Genomic DNA, 11,493 nt, shown 5'->3' with positions numbered 1-11,493 from the left:
GCTGGGGAGATGGCTTAGTAACTGCTTATTTTGCAAACACCAGGACATGTTTCTAAACTCCATCCATGAGGTGTGAGTGCCTGTGATATCAACATAGAGGTCTGTGGGGACAAAAGGATCTCTGGGTCTTTTTGACATAGCATCTTGTCAGAAATTCTAGCTGAATTGGCAAATTCCAGATTCAGGGAGAGACCTGTCTTAAACAGGTGAAGTAACTGAGGAAGATACTCAATGACAATCTCTGGTCTACACACATACACACACACACACACACACACACACACACACACACACACACGGAGCGGATGAGGCAAGGGTCTTTATGATAATGTTTTGTGGACATACTTGATAACTCTAGTCAAAGAGATGAATGGTGCAGGCTCCTGTTTTATACTCCAGATTGTCTCAGTCTAATGTGGCAGCCAGTAGCCACATATGGCTTAAAATGAAAGTAAATAAATTTGGAAGTTTTGTTTGATTCCTTTTCTATCTAGTAGAGTCAGTACAAAGCAGAAAGCATGCAAATTCTTCCAGATCTAGAAAGAAAAGAAATGCATGGCTTTTTGGGGGGATTTATAGCTGTATATGTGTGTGTGTGTGTGTGTGTGTGTATACACACACGTATATATACATATATATGCATATACGTATACATGTATGTGTGTGAGAGAGAGGGAGGGAGGGAGGGAGGGAGGAAAAAAGAGACAGAGAAAGAGAGAGAGAGAGAGAGAGAGAGAGAGAGAGAGAGAGAGAGAGAGAGAGACACAACATGAATATGAAGGTCAGAAGACCATACAAATTTCTCATTCTACAATGTGACTCCTAAGGATTGAACTTAGGTGGTCAGCCTTGATGGTCAGCAGTTTTACCTGCTGAGTCAACTCACTAGTCCTGTGGAAAGGTTTATGTCTCTATTTTCTTCTTGTGTTACTTATATAAATTATCTCTTGAAGATACTAAGCTCTAGCCTTAGAGTAGAGCAGTCTTGAAAAAACAGCAACAGGGTACTAGGTCTTGCTCTTTTGCTTAAACAGAAGAAGAGTTACAACCTAGTAAATGGCCAGTATGTTCTGTGGTCTGGACTTTCCCAAGGAAGCCTGCTTATAGCAAGGCAAAGCCAGCTACTAGAACAGACCAGTAAGGTTATCCCCTAGAGCAAACAAACCCAACAGACAAAGGCTGTTTGGACTGGCCACATTACATTGGTTTCTAAGTTTACTAAGGGACACTAGCCTGGAAGAGGAAGAAGAGGTTTATTCCTTCAGGAGACTGTAGCCTCTGGCCACAGAATGAGCCCTTTGTCTCAGGCTCAAACGACGCAAGTTGAAACTTCGGACTTCCTGGATGAACCAGACAGTGTCTGGAAGCTGTGGGTGAAAACTTGCAGGTGATTCAGCTGAAAGGAATGGTGCAGGCCCTGAGAATGAGCCTGGATTTGGGATCAGAATATTCGAGTTTGAATTCTGCATCCATTGCTGTCAGTCAAACTTAGGCTTGGGGACCCATCTTTTGTTATATGTGATGGAGATGAAATAAGACAATGTCCAATTGTTGAGTTTTTTTAAAAAGATATATTCTATTTTTAATTATGACTTTGGGGGGTGGGTGGGAGAAAAGGAGAGCGAGAGAAGGGAAGGAGGAGAGGGCAGTTATTTTAGGAGGCCAGAGGCATTGTGTTTTCCTGGAGCTGGAGTTATAGGTGGTTGTGAGCCACTTCAAGTAGGTTCTTGGAAATAAACTCAGGTCTCTGAAGCAGCAAGTGCTCCTAACTGCTGAGCCATCTCTCCAGCCCAATTCTTGAGGTTATTATGCAGGTTTTTTGATAACCAGGAGGCACTCAGTGAACATTAATTAAAGCCGTTCATCACAATTATATTACATCAGAAAAGACCATCTAATCTGGAATCTTTCTAGCCATTTGAGTAATTTCACCTTCATTCCTAACCCACTTACCACTCCTATGTTTGGGCCTCCCACCCAGTCATTTCAGTAAGTTCTCATGGCACCCCTCCTCCTGAACACCCAATATCATCTTGCAAACATCTCACCTTCTTGCCTTTACCCCAAATCATCACCAGAACATCTGATTCCCTAGGATTCCCACTAAGACTTTGAGGTCCAGCATGTTGCTGAAGAAACTGAAGAGAATTCCCCCAAATCTCTATGCCCCTAGCCATCTACCTTCCTGCTCTGGTGTGCACATGGCAGGGGGCGGGGTGGGGGGTTGGGGGATGGGTGGAGCACTAATTGTTTGGATGCTTCTGTCTAAGCTCACCCTCAGCCTCTGCTCCATTCCTAGCACTTCCGTCCACTCTAGAGCTCTGCCCTTCTGTGGCTCTTGTCTGCACTGGTACTTCCTGTCTCTCAGTGGGTGTCTCCATTTCATCAGATGCACTGTAATATCTCTCATATTTAAGATATTCTTCCGGCCTCCTATTTTCCTTCAACGAGTCTCTTTCCTCACCTCTCCGTTGTAGTGCTGTGTCACTGATGTCTTCTCACTTCTGTGAATTCTAAATGCTGCTCTGCTCAGGGCTCAGATCTCAGGACTTTGTCTACACTCATCTCCAGGGGACCGTAGCTAGTTCTGTGAATTTAAGTTTCTTCTGTACATTGACAAATTTTATATGTCCTTCCTGGACCTTTTCTCTGAACTATAGATATACATATCCAACAGCCCCCTGGACATCTTTACCTAGATACATGACAGACATTAAACCTTTATCCCCCAAATAGGCTGCTAATTTCTTTTTTTTAATACTATAGATGGACTTTTTTTTGTTAAAGATTTATATATTTATTATATGTAAGTACATTGTAGCTGTCTTCAGACACTCCAGAAGAGGGCGTCAGATCTCATTACAGATAGTTGTGAGCCACCATGTGGTTGCTGGGATTTGAACTCAGGACCTTCAGAAGAACAGTTGGTGCTCTTAACCTCTGAGCCATCTCATTACCAGCCTGGCTGCTAATTTCAATTTCCTCAAGTCTACCCTTCCCAAATTTGAATATGGCCCCATCTTGTGACATTTCCTGATGAGACATAAAAATACCTATTCACTTCAGACAGAGGGCACTGACAGGTCAGAGAAAATATTTCATCCAAGTCCCTCTGATAAATCAATGAGTATACTGGGATTACTTACAGGGAGATAGGTGACAGAGAAGAAGGTATACTATTCGAAGGTTCTGCATGAAACCTACAGATAGACACTTGAAGAGCCCCTCCTTGGTACATAAGACATATGAACGCTATGTAACTTGAGCAGCCATACTATTGAAGTGTCTTATACCAGTAAATTGTTTAGTTCTTAAGTAACTGCAGGCGGTAGAGGGCCTCGTGAGCATCTCCTGAAAGATCATGAGCCCCACGAGCCTCAGAAGCCTGCTCTCTCCCTCCAGGAGGGAAGGTAAATAGGCCTAATATCGTGTGGATGATCATAAATGCTCTGATTCAAGACCACGGAAGTCATGCTCATCCTGGAGGAAATAGCTGCAGCTCATGCTCAGTAGACACAATTTTAGTCTTTCACTTGCTCATGTTAGAAATCTTGTCGGGGCTGGCGAGATGGTTCAGCCACTAAGAGCAGGCGTGCTTTTGCTGGGAATCTGAGCTCAGTCCTCAGCACCCATATTGGTTGGCTCAAACTCCCTGGAACTCCAATTCTGGATCTAACATTTTCCTGTGGGCACTCTGTGGCCCCTCGCACTCATGGCCATGGACTCCCTATGTACATCTCATTAAAAGCAATGACTATAAAACAATTTAAAAACCTGTTTTCATCTGGAGCTCTCTGTTTCCCTCACATATGCCATCTAATCAATCAGGAAGCAAAGGAAGAGCAAGGGTCCTGAAACACTGTTGTCCAGGTAAAGGGAAATCCCGTGACATCAAAAACTAGGTCTCCCACAGTGACAAGGAGTAATACATGACCTATGTATTCTACCACCGAATTCAATAAATATGAACATTCTAGATAATGGTGTAGGTACTGGAAATTAGTAATAAGTAAAGTAAGGTAAAAATGTCATTGAGCTTCTTCTACTAGGGAAAGATGAGAAGCTTTCCAGATGGTTTAATAAAAACACCGAAGACACCACAGTCTTCAGCAATGGCCCAGAGATCCCTGAGAAGGAACTGACCTGAACAAACTCTGCCTGCGAACTAGCTTTCATGGTATCAGAAGATGCCATGCAAGCTTCCAAAGGAGGGAGGTAACTTAATAGCCACGATGCCAATGAGCCATCTTAATAACCAGCTTGCCACGATAAGCCTGTGGATAGGATGCAATCATGGCACACATAACTGGGCAGTGACCAACAGATCTTTAACTGGATTTAAGACCTGCTCAACAAGCAGGAGACTGTGCTTGATGCCGGAAACCTACCTAACTACTCAGTGCCAGTGAAGCCTGGGTTATTGAAGAACAATCTTCAACCACTAATTTAGTAAACTAGTATAATCTATAAACATTTGTCCTTATACCTGCAGAGAAGTTTAGTCTTCACCTTTCATCAGTGGGGTTTCTCTTTGCAACATATGAAGAGGATTACAGAAAACCACAACCAATTAAAATGCAGAGTTCTGGAGCCCAGTCCCAATGGCTATATCTACAAAGTGCCTCACCCCCACCTGAGGCTCAGGAAACTCTTCAAAGCGAGGGGCCAGGAAGGTTGGAAGAGCCCGAGGATCAGAGAGTTTGCGGTGAGATTGTGTCTCCTAGAAACATCAGAAACTAGACTCAGAAAGTCTCGCCAACATCATTGGCCATACCTGAGCTGAATAAAGGTGACATCAATGAATACGCCTAACTGGACAAAGAGAAGCCCATGAGATCTCAACCCTCCACAAAGAACTACTGAAGAAAGCTGGGAATGGAAGAAGTGACCTTCCCCAAGGAAGAGCATACCAATTGGTTGTCCAGTGCAAAACGCTCAAGCCTGAAAATGTACTGACATCCTATGGATAGCACAGACTATGTATCTGTGCATGCAATAACAGTGAAAAAAAAGGCCATGAATTTGAAGGAGAGTGGGGAGGGGTATACAGGAGAGTTTGTGGGGAGGAAAGAGAAGGGAGGAAATATTGTAAATTAGGTGTGAGTGTGGTGATATAGCCTTAACATTCAGAAAGATGGGCTTGAGGTTGTTTTCCCTGACCTGTAGGAAATCAGGAGTAGGTTTTGAGCAGAGGCCCATCACAGTCTGACTTTACATTTTGGAAGAGTCAGTCTGACAGCTGGCTGAAGGAACTGCTTCAGGAAGTGAAGAGCAGAAACAAAGAGACAAATTCCTTATCTCCAGGTGTGAGAAAGTGGTGCCTCGCTGGATGGTCACTGTTCATGTGATGTAAAGTATCGAATTTAGAATCCTTTCCTTTAGCATGACAACAATCCAGAAGGCCCAACAAGCAGCTGAAAGAGTCAGACGCAGATATTTGCACTCAACCAATGGACAAAAGCAGCTGACCCATGCTGTTGAATTAGGGAAGGCTCAATGAAGCTGAGGGTGACCGTGTAGGAGGACCAGCAGTCTCAATTAATCTGGACCCCCAGAATCTCTCAAATATTGGACCACCAAACAGGCAGCATACACCAGCTGATATGAGGCCCCTAGCACACATACAAGAGAGGACTGCCAGGTCTGTGTTCATTCAGAGATGATGCACCTAACCCTCAAGAGACTAAACTCCCCAGGGAGTTTAGAGGTCAGGTGGGATGGGGGGTGGGGACATCCACATGGAGACAGGGGGAGGGGAGGAGGTATGGGATGTGGAACAGTCAGAGGGTGGACAGGGGTTGGAGGGGTGGGGAATAAAATATGGAGTGTATAAAAATGATTAATAAAAAAATTAAAAAAGAATCCTTTCTTTTGTTTGATGTGATATGTGTGTGTATGTGCAGGTATCCTCACCTCTGTGTGTTTATGGACACATACATGCCACATATTATCAACCAGGCCAATGTTGGGTGTCTTTCTCTATCATTCTTTTTTAAAAAATATTTTAAAGTTGAATTTATTATTTTATTATTAATTATTATTATTTAGTGTGTGTGCACATGCGGTTAGTGTGTGTGTGCACATGCATGCACACACAAGCATGCATACAGATATGTGGAGGCCACAGGACAACTTCAGGAGGAGTTGGTTCTCTGGAACTCAGGTTGTCAGGCTTGCCAGTAAGCACTTTCACCACAGAGCATCTTGCCCGTTCTCCACCTTACAGTCTTTGTTGCAGAATCGCTCACTGAATCTGGAGTCCACTGCTGCCTATGCTGGCTGGTCAAGGAGGTCCTAGCACCTACCTGTTTAGTCTCCCCAGTGCGAGGATTACGGACGCTCACTGCTATACTGTTCTTATGTGGTACTAGGGACTCAGCCTTTGCAAGCTTGTGCTATAAGCATTTTACACATCAAGCCGTATCCCTATCCCTCAAATTCTCTTGAAGGATCCCTCAGGGTTTGCTGAACACAGGGTAGGTGCACAGTTTATTTGCTGAGTGATGGGCACATCAGTGAGAGGAACATTCTGGTTCACACTATGTATTCTGTATGAGAAGGATCTCTAAGACTGATCACTATTTAAAAGTGTGTGTGTGTGTGTGTGTGTGTGTGTGTATTAGTAAGTTTGGATTCTATATTATTTGTGATTTTCTTGTTCAATTTTCTTCAGTATGAATGTCTTTCTATTGATAAAGTGAGGCTTCATTTTTTTTAAAATTTTATTTTATTGAATATAATCTTCATTACATTTCAAATGGTAAAACCTTTCCCGGTTTTCCCCCTCCCTGAAAACCCCCAACCCCTCCTCCCACCCCCTGCTTCCAAGTATATGCCCCTCCCCCTGGCCCACTCCCACCTCCCCCCATCGATTTTCCTTTGTTGGGGCATCTATTGAGCCTTCACCTAACCAAGGACTGCTCCTCCCACTGATGCCACACAAGGCATTCTTCTGCCACATTTTTTGGCTGGAACTATATGTACCCCTTGGTTGGTGGTTTAGTCCCTGGGAGTCCTGAGGCATCTGGGCGGCCTACATCGTTGTTCTTCCCATGGGGTTGTAAACCCCTTCAGCTCCTCCGGTCCACCGTTCAATTCCTCCATTGGGGACCCCACACCCAGACCAATGGTTGACTGCTAGCATCTGCCTCTGTATGTGTAAGGCTCTTGGCAGGGTCCCTTAGAGACAACTAAGACATGATCCTTTTGGTATGCACTTCTTGTCGTCTAATAGTGTCAGGATTTGGTGACTGTTTATAGGATGAACCCCCAGGTAAGACAGTCTCTGGGTGACCTTTACTTCAGTCTGCTCCACACTTTGTCACCTTTATTGCTTCTGTGAGTATTTTGTTCCCTTTCTCAGAGGAACCAAAGTACCCTCACCCCAGTCCTCCTTCTTCTTGAGCTTCCTGTGGTCTGTGAATTGTAACTTATTTTGAACTTTTGGGCTAACATCCACTTATCAGTGAGTGCATACCATGTGCGTTCTTTTGTGATTGGGTTACCTCACTCAGGATGACACTTTCTAGTTCCATCCATTTGCCTAAGAATTTCATGAATTCATTGTTTTTAATAGCTGAATAGTACTCCATTGTGTATATATACCACAGTTTCTGTATCCATTCCTCTGTTGAGGGACATCTGTGTTCTTTCCAGCTTCTGGCTATTATAAATAAGGCAGCTATGAACATAGTGGAGCATGTGTCCTTATTAAATGTAGGAGCATCTTCTGGGTAGATGCCCAGGAGTGGTATAGCAGGGTCCTCTGGTAGTACTATGTCTACTTTTCTGAGGAATCACCAAACTGATTTCCAGAGTGGTTTTACCAGCTTGCAATCCCACTAATAATGGAGAAGTATAGCTTCAAATGAAAAGCTGAAGTCCAAACCAGGACAGAGCAGTTCAACATGATTCTTTCACATTGTCAGTCCATTTTCGAACCACTAATAGAGTGAGAAGCTTCTTTATCTTAGCAAAGGAGGGATTTTTAAAAAAGATTTATTATATTTATATGAGTACACCATAGCTCTTTTCAGACACACCAGAAGAAGCCATCAGATTCTATTGCAGATGATTGTGAGCCACCATGTGGTTGCTGGGAATTGAACTCAGGACCTCTGGAAGAGCAGTCAATATTCTTAACCATTGAGCCATCTCTTCAACCTCAGGAGAGATATTTTTATTATAAAAGTTCTAGTATTGGTATCAGTATAATTGGTTAGGAACCCAGTTTAGGGGCAGATTCCTAGAGGTGTTCTTACTTTCCAAGTCTCTCTTTCCAATTCTACTGGTATCAATAATGACTGGCCAGAAACAGGATGGAACTCATGAGGTACTGGGTATGAAACATTTAAGGAAGCACCAATTTTTAGGATTCATGCAGCTGCTGGGCAGCTCCATGAGGAAGTACTTCCTCAAATGTTGTGCTCTGGGGTCCAGCTAGCCTTGTCCTGGCCCTTGCCTTGATGTCTACGAAGAAACCTTTTAGTTTATTAACCGGTTAACTGTAGTGGCGAGTGCACAACCTGTTCCCCCACTTTTGGCCATGCCTATGCAACCAAAAAACTGCGCTCAGAGAGAGCAAATTGTGTGGAGAGAAGCCATGTTCTGGAGAGCTCTGCCAGCATAGAAATTAAAACCAGTGGGGGAATGGGGATGGGCATTATAGAGTTTTGCTTCATAATTAACTCAACGAGCCACTGGGATGTCATTTATTGGGAGATACCTGGATCCATCCAACCTCTGTTTAACCTTCCCTTCATGTTTCTAAGTTTCTTGGGTATTGCATTTGAAAAATGTGTCCATTGTGTTCTACCTTTTTCTGTGCCTTCTCTATACATATTACAAAAATTTAACAGAACAAATAATTGTCGTGGCAGAAATGCTTTGGAAAATCAGGTAATGGCTTATTTTTAAGGCTGGGTTAACAATTTCCATTTTCAAAATGAATTCAAATTGACTGAGTGATTTTAAATGAGCTCTTTAGTTTTTTCACCCTAAGCCACCGATAATGCCACTATTAATTTCAATTATTTAGAGGCAACATTAGTACATGTGAAGCAAGAAGAGAGATAAAGACAGAGAGGAATAAATTACTCACTGCAGGACAGAATGACATTTTGACTGACACAGAGGCTTTTTTCCCTCCTTTCACACACTTTGTGCTTTGACATTTCACTTGGCACAAACATTTCACAGATTCCTGACCTAATCTGAGGTACTGTTGTTTGGCAATTGCTGACATGACATGTTTTAACCTCAAGCTTGCTAGATTCCAAATGTTACCTTTTCTTGTTCATTAAGGTTGGATGCCCCTCAAAAACCAGTCCAAGCAAAAGCCCAGGGACCCAGGAGGTTAAGTGTGCTTGGGGTTTGCCCAGAGTGAAGAAGGGGCAGTTTTAAATTGGAGTTGGGGGCAGGGGGCTGAGTTGTTTTTTTTTTTTTTTAAAGGATAATGAAAGAAGACAGAGCCTTGGGGGAACCCTGTTATCTTGAAAGAGACAACAGCCCCAAGCATAAAATACTGTACAAATCTAACAAGAACTAAATAGAGCTTAGTGTTGTACAAATAGTCAATGGGGCTGTAGAGATAGTGTAGAGGTTAAGAGCACTTGGCTGTTCTTGAAGAAGACCCTGGTTTGTTCTCAGCACCACACTGTGGTTCACAACTACAGTAGCTTCAGTTCCAGAGGACCTGTCACCTCCCCTGGCCTCTACAGGCACAAGCTATGCACATATATGTGGGGAGGAGGGAATACTCATACATTTAAAATAAACACATCTTTAAAAATAGTAATCTAGGGACAGAAAAGACTTAAGTAACAGAGATATACATCAACTTCTTAAAAAGGAAGAATGTATTGTGTAAAGATGCTACTTCTCAAATTACTTTGTAAAAACTTTGTCTCTGGGTCTCTCTGCCCGGAAGGGGTCACATTCTTATTAATACAAGTGCTTTACTAGTTTATTCACTTTATTGACATATGCTTTCTAGGTTTTTATTCAAGAATGAGCCAGCTAACATTGTTCTGCTGTGATATTAAAAAGCATGTGCGTATGCTTGTGTTGAGTCTACAAGTATGTGAGTGTGCACGTGTGTTAAGGCCAGAGGACTTTCTGTCCACCTCCTTTGTCACAGAGTGTCTCATGGATGGGGTCTCACCAGTCAGGTAAGAGTGGCTGGTCATCAGGCCTCGGGGATCCTTAAGTCTCCATCTCCATTGGGTTTATAGGAATGTGCTGCCGTACCTGGCACGTTTCCTGGCTTCTGGGAATCAAACCTAGGTGCTCCTGTTTACAAGGCAAGTGTTTTTTAACGAATGAGTCATCTCCCATATCAGTTTTTTTTTTTTTCAAGACAGGGTTTCTCTGTGTAGCCCTGGCTGTCCTGGAACTCACCCTGTAGACCAGGCTGGCCTCGAACTCAGAAATCTGCCTGCCTCTGCCTTTCAGAGTGCTGGGATTAAAGGCGTGCGTCACCACCGCCCTAAAGTCAGTTTTTTTCTTTTTTCTTTCTTTTTTCTTTCTTTTTCATCTCCCATATCTTCTTTTTCTTTTCTCTTCTAGCAACTCCTCCGTCTTCAGCATTGAGCAGTGTCACATGTAGTCCGTGCTGTCTTCAAACTCATTCTGTAGCCAAGGTTTCTCTTGAACTCCGGATCCTCCCCTTTCCCACTTTTTTTTTTTTTCTTTTTTTCTTTTTTGGCACTAGAATTATATGTGTGTGCCACTACCCGCTGACCTCTGACCTCTGACCTCTGACCTGCTTTCCATGGACTAGCAGTGAGAAATTCTTTCCACATCAGGTATCAAACAACTCCACCCATAGTGCTTAAATAATAGGGACAACAGATCATCTCACAGCTGCAGTCCAGAGGTAGGCAGGTCCAGGTGTGACGGGTTGACTCACTCAACATAATCATCAAGGACTTAAGCTCCTTCTGTTTACACTCTGCCATGGCACCAGAGGTGCCAATCACCTGGGAAAATTGCCTTTTGTCCTTAGGCTATCACCTTGGTTCAAGTCCAAAGAACCATAACTCCAAGCCCCACATCCACACCTAACAGTGTCCAAGGCAGGGAAGTGGGTCAGGAACAAAAGCCCTTTCTTCTCACAAGGCTGTCTTTATCCAGCAAAGCCTTTTTGTTTTTTCCTTGATGCACATCCTCTCCTCTCCCTCCTCGTGCATCTTAGTCCCCAAAGCTGGATCATGATGTCCACCTCCAGACTAATCACTGGTCCAGAGAACTTCTGCAATAGCTTTGTCCAGACATGGTGCATCCATGGGTTCTGGGAGTGTGGCTATCACAACTAAACTCTGGCTTTTGGTTGCTGAAGAAAGGGACCCGGCAGCTGGAGAGGCAACCAATAGCATATGGACAAAGATATATAAAAAGTATGGGCATTGGGGAGAAGCCCTCCACAAGACCACGGCCATAGAGGCTTTCCTGTGACTCCAAGGCACAGGCCCTCTCTGTCTTAGCTGACTCTCT

Source organism: Apodemus sylvaticus, chromosome 7 (assembly GCF_947179515.1).
Source record: "Apodemus sylvaticus chromosome 7, mApoSyl1.1, whole genome shotgun sequence".
NCBI classification, from domain to species: Eukaryota; Metazoa; Chordata; class Mammalia; order Rodentia; family Muridae; genus Apodemus; species Apodemus sylvaticus.
This window is presented reverse-complemented; position numbering follows the sequence as displayed.